A 6,335-nucleotide genomic window follows, 5' to 3' on the forward strand; every position below is an offset into this window, starting at 1 on the left:
GGCGAGATAGATTAGATAAAGATGATGACAATAGGGTTTTGTAGAAGACAATAGGTACAAGCGGGTTAACTATAATTAAAAATGGGATATTCATCGGAAGAACAAAATTGGTTGAATGACTGAAAGGGTTATCGGGAGGTCGCGGGTACAAACCCGGACTTGGGCATTTTTTTAAGGGCTACTTCTTTGAGGTAGTTTACTTATTACTCATTATTATTATTATTATTATTATTATTATTATTATTATTATTATTATTATTATTATTATTATTATTATTATTATTATGTAAGTAGTATAATTGTTGAAACTAATTTTTATCAAAATTATCATTGTTATTATTAGAATTATCATTAGTATTATTATTATTATTATTATTATTATTATTATTATTATTATTATTATTATTATTATTATTATTATTATTATTAGAATTATCATTATTTTTATCATTATTATTTTTACTATCATTTTTATTATTATTTTTAACACTAATAATATTATTTTTATCATTATTATTATTAGTATTATTAATTAATATATCAAATAAATATTTTCTATATAAAAATATATTATTTACATAAAACATAACTATATTAATATGTTTGTAATAAATATTAATTATCTATTTAATGTATATAAAAAAATAAATATTGTTAATTTAGTTATTAATGAAACGTACAAATTACTAAAATAAAAATTAATAATAATACCTAAATTTGTTCGATTACCATTATATGTGTTAATATATATATAAATGATATAGGTTCGTGAATCCGAGGCCAACCCTGCATTGTTCAGTTCCGTCATATGCATATTTTTACTACAAAATATCGTATTGTGAGTTTCATTTGATCCCTTTTTAAATACTTTTGCAATATATATTTTTGGGACTGAGAATACATGCACTGCTTTTATAACTGTTTTACGAAATAGACACAAGTACTTGAAACTACATTCTATGGTTGAATTATTATACCGGATATCACCATTTTTAACTTGGTAGCCTAAGAATTAGGGAACAGACCCCGTAATTGACGCAAATCTTGAATATAGATCTATGGGCCTAACATACCCCATCCAGGTTATAGATGCTTTAGTACTTCAATTTTATATATACAGATGAGTGTACCTGTATATTTGGGGATATTCTATATGCATTTGTTAATGTCGGTTACCAGGTGTTCACCATATGAATGAATTTTTATACAGATGAGTGTTCCTGTATTATAATTTTTGCAGATCAGTGTTCCTGCAGTTAAATATGAAAATTAAATCTTGTGGTCTATTGAAATTATCAAAATGATTGTTTAAGATAAATCTATGAACTCACCAACCTTTTAGTTGACACTTGAAAGCATCTTTATTCTCAGGTATGAAAGAAATCTTCCGCTGTGCATTTGCTCCTTTTAGAGATATTACTTGGAGTCGTTCATGACATATTTCAAAAGACGTTGCATTCGAGTAGTTGAGTTCATCAAGATTATTATTAAGTCATTTATAGTTGGATATATTATGAAATGGTATGCATACCGTCAACTTTCGATGTAAAGAAATTTTGTCTTTTAAACAAGAATGCAATGTTTGTAAAATGTATCATTTAGAGGTCAAGTACCTCGCGATGTAACCAAATGTAATGTATTCGTCCAGATGGATTAGGACAGGTCGTTAAATTGATGGTTTTCCATCAAACGGAGAGCGTTGTTCAATTTTACCGGCGAAATGGACACCTCTTTTAAAGAGTGGTGGGAGTCGTTTTTTTTTTGTTGATAGCAAGGGACTGCCGGAACGGTTTGTTGAACTTTGTGAATGGGCAGTAAATGTGAAGAAGGGAGCCAATAAGATCCCGAGATTAAACGCTGCCGAGAAGGCATGTGTATTGGCTATCCAGGAATTCAGGTTTCCCCAGCGGACATACCAAGAGGCCATGCTTCTGCTGGGAGGAGTCAGTCACCAGTGGCCGAATCCAAACACTAAGCTCGTCATTCATTTTAATGGAGCAGGTGGAGACTAATCCTAGCCAGCTGTTATGTCGCATAGTTTATCATTTATATACTAACCTTGTTTATGTTTATGCAGCAGTGATGGATTTTGCTACCACTATAGCTTTCGACGATCTTGAGGAGATTCAGTTTGAAAGCGTCCCGGTTAACCCTGGAGGCGAGTCGGATATTGTTCCGCAAGACCTAGAACAGAATGCCGGTGATGGGGTCGACTTGGTCCTTCCTAGCCCGAATGTGCCGGAGGGGCATACGGCTGTGAATAGGAGAATTCACGAGCTCCCTCAGCTACGGGCAAAGAAGGCCAAGGGTAATCTCCTTATTCCGAAAATTCAGTCTTACTTATTGTTGTGTCTTGTCTCATGCTTGACTTTTTAATTTTTGTAGTTGTCGCCGAGCCTTTTTCCGGTGCCGCGGCGACCAAAACGGAGCCCATAGATTTGGGTGGTGGAGAGGGTGACCAGTTTACCCTGAAAAGTTTTGATGACATTCATTTCAATGTCTCTACAGGCGATGATCTTGTTCGTGCCTTCTCTTAGCTGGATATTGATTATCCTGCCTGCATGAGTGCCCAGGAGAAGGGGGTCCTCTTCGGTCCTTGGTCAAGCCTTTTCTTCCCTTCCTATGGGTGACGCCAAGGTTGTCCGTGCCCGGACAATCGTGGCGCTAAACACTTTCCTGCATGACAGCTTTAACCGTGACGAGCAGGTGATGATGGACCTGGAGCGTCAGCTAAAAGCTGCCAAGGATGAGTTGTCCCGGACATCCATGGCCCGGGAGGCTATTCACAGATTGGAGAGCCAGCCGAGGGCTGCCAAGGATGAGCTTGTTCGAGTGGTGGTGGAGAAGGATAAAGAGGTTTCTTCTGCTGTTTCTGCTAAGGAGGCGGCCTTGGTGAAGTGTAAGCGGTTGCAGGGTGGTCTGCCTTCACTATTGAAGAAGGCTATCAATTTCGGCACCGCGAAGGCACCTTTTGAGAATTATTTGAATAGTTTTGGGGCGGCCATCTTTACTCGGGCTGTAAGGTTGATGCAAAAGCATGACACTGGTTGGGCCGTCCCCTTGCACCCGGATATCGCCGAGAAGGTGAACACGGGTGCTGTGCAGGAACTCCAGGCCGCACATCAGCCATTGAAAGAGATCCGATTTGGCGGTTTTGAGGATCTCTGCTCTGATGAGGCGACAACCGTGCATCAGCTGTTAGACTTTGAATTTTAGTTTGTTGTACCGCACGTTGTTGCACATTTTTTGAAGTAACTTGTAATTAAATCATATGTAATTAATGAAATATTAATTTCAAGTATTTTGTAATGAATTTTCTTCAGTCGAACAAGGTCATATCTTCATATGTAGGTCTAGACTACATTTGTATTAGTTTTGGCGTGTACACCGTGCGGCTACGCATGTTTATGCCATCTATTTATTGGCTGTTTATCAGTATAAACTTGTACCGTCGAGGGCTAGACCATCACCTATTAAGGGGGTACAGAATAACTAGCGTGGGACTTATGTGGATGCTGGAATCCGTCTGCCGCTAGCCGGTTATTATTATATGAACATCGTTGTTAATAACATAATGACTAAGTTATTATAAACGGTAAAATTCTTTTATTCATTCCTAAAAAGGAAAAACATGCATAAATTTTTATTGAAAAAGAAAAGACATAAACATCAAGATAGCCATGAGTTGAAGTGATCAGTTTCAATCACGGTATCCATCTAAATTTTAATGTAGCGTCTAGCCACTTTTGTTTCCCTTAGCCGGTGTTCCATCTTGGAGGGAGCTTTCACAACTTTCTGGCCTGGAACGTTTTAATGCCGGATTAAGGTGTTCAGTTATTCCATAAGTATTGATATATTGCTCCTCCCATCCTGGCTGATAGTGCCAGTCGGCACTCTTCTGCTCAACCTTGTAAGTATTGGTCGGGCTCCTTTTGGTGGAGCGTACTGATGGGGAGAAGTGACTTAGTCGTTTAAGAACTGACACACGTTTTTCTTTCAAGATGTGTGGTGTCATCCCTGCTGTGATGCTTCGTGTGACTTGAGTATTAACTTTTCCGGGGAAGGGCTGTCGGGTGGATTCGATTGTTGCCACACCTTGCCGGGTTGGAAATTTGAGCAAACCGTGAGCGGTGGAGGTTATGGCGTTAAACTTTTTGAAGAAGTTTCTTCCCAAGATCACATTCGTGGCGGTCACGGATTTGACAACATAAAAGTCAATGATTTCACTACAGAGGTAGGACTGGGTGCCTACCATGATCGTGAGTCTTCCTATAGGTTCTTCGGTAGAGCCTGCGAACCCAGAGATGACAGCGTTGGACTGCCTCCTTTTCCTACCGATACATTTCGGGAGTTGAGAAAGGCAATGGGCATACAAGACATCAACCTCACTACCGGTGTCAGTGTACATTTCTCGGACTCGAAAGCCGTCTATCAAGCCATCAATCACCACAGGCTCTTCCCCTGTGTAGCGTGTCGGTAGCTTTGGGAACGTGATTGTGGCGTCTCTCCAGGGGTTGAGCTCTTCCTTTTCAATACTGATCATGCTAATTATAACCTTGTCTTTTGCTTTCTCACGCTTCCTGCCGTCTTCCTTTTGCCAGCTGAATGTTTTATTGTGATCAGCTTTTTTGAACTTTCGACCCGACAACAAGTGATTTAATTCACCCTCCTTGATTTTTGCAATTATCTCTCGCATTAACGATTTACATTCATCGGTATCGTGACCATTGTCTTCGTGGAATTCACAGTATTTGTCTAATTTTTGGCCATCCCGCTTCTCCAATGGTGCCGGAGGGGTAAACTTTTCCTTCACCGGCTCCGTTAATAGTATCTCTCTTGGGGTTTTGGACAGACTGTCGATTAAAAATCCCTTATCATATGGTCTTCGACTGCTTTTATCTTGCCTATGGCTATCATGGCTCTTGCCATGGCTGTTGTGGCCTCTGTGATGGCTTTCGCTACATCATGACGGTGTTTGTTGTTGCTTCTCCTTTCATCATCTCTTTTCTTTTCGTCCCAGTGATACCCGGCTTGCCTTTCTCATCCGGGATGTTGGTATTGCCTTGCTACCACTATGGCGTCCGCAAATGTACTCAGGATGTTCCATCGAAGTTCAGCGACAAGCGATGGGTGTGTATCTTTGTCTAGGCACGTTATGAATCCGAAGATATGCTGTGTTTCCGGGTGTCCTGGATTTTTTGGCACTCCAGCATATACCTTATGATGAAGCTTGCAATTTTCTCCCCCCGGTACATTGTTATTTCGTGAGCATATAGGTGTGTAAACGTGTGCCGGCGAAGGTTTTGATATTGCATGAGAAACTTCTCCCGCAAGTCTGAGAAGCATGTGATTCCATTTGGTGGTAGTTTGGCGAACCATTCCCTGGCAGCAGACTGTAGGACAGTCGGAAAGAGAAGGCACGCCACCTCATCACTCCAGTGTTGGGTTTTCATGGCACCCTCAAAGATTTGCGAGAAATCGTCCAGGTCAGTAGTGCCATTGTACACCCCCAAAGTGACTGGTATGACGATGTTAGCAGGAAGGAAGTAGCCGACAATTCGCTCGCAGAGCTTTTGGATGGTAGCCGACATCTCAACCGGTCACTTTGCTTTGTTACCGGTGATTAGGGCGAACAGATTCTCGAGCGCAGTTCCCTGGATGGCGAGTTGCGACAGAGAGTGTTTATACGTCGGCGGCGCAGCCTGCACTAGGAGCTCAGTTAACCATGCATTTGCGACAGCCTTGGTGACACCCTCGTTTCCTATGCCAATATTTGGCAGCGGGCTGGTCTTCAAGATGTCAAGAGTTTGTAATTTCTGCCTTTCTGCTAGATTGTTTCCGTCGTTCAACATGGCTTTTAGCTTTTCGATTAATTGTTTTTCGACATCTGCTGAGATCATTTTGGTGATCATGTCGGTGTCATCATGAGATGATCCGATGCCACCCGAACCGTCGGTTTTGAGACCAGGGGTGCCGAGTTTCAACCTCCCCCCGCCAGGTGGTGTGGCCTCATGTATCTCCTCGTCGTCATCGGAGACATTCATCTCATCTCTCGACGCCTCGCAGGAGTGAATGTGAGTGATTGATTGCTTTTGGGGTTGAGGTGGTTCCACCGTTGGCGACCTTCCTTTGTTCGAAAGTGGTTTAACGTCGCCGGTCGTTCCTTTCTTGCGTGTCGTTTCGCTACTTGGTTTCACTGTGTTGTTCGTACCTTTAGGTGGCGCCATTTGATCAAACCAAAATCGTTAGGGTTAAATAGATTCCGGGTTTGAGTGCTTGATTTGGGAAAAAGAGTGGATCGAATGTTTTAACTCCAATAATTGTGCGAATCCCGA

The sequence above is a fragment of the Rutidosis leptorrhynchoides genome, chromosome 2 (genome assembly GCF_046630445.1).
Source record: "Rutidosis leptorrhynchoides isolate AG116_Rl617_1_P2 chromosome 2, CSIRO_AGI_Rlap_v1, whole genome shotgun sequence".
In the NCBI taxonomy this organism is placed as follows: domain Eukaryota; kingdom Viridiplantae; phylum Streptophyta; class Magnoliopsida; order Asterales; family Asteraceae; genus Rutidosis; species Rutidosis leptorrhynchoides.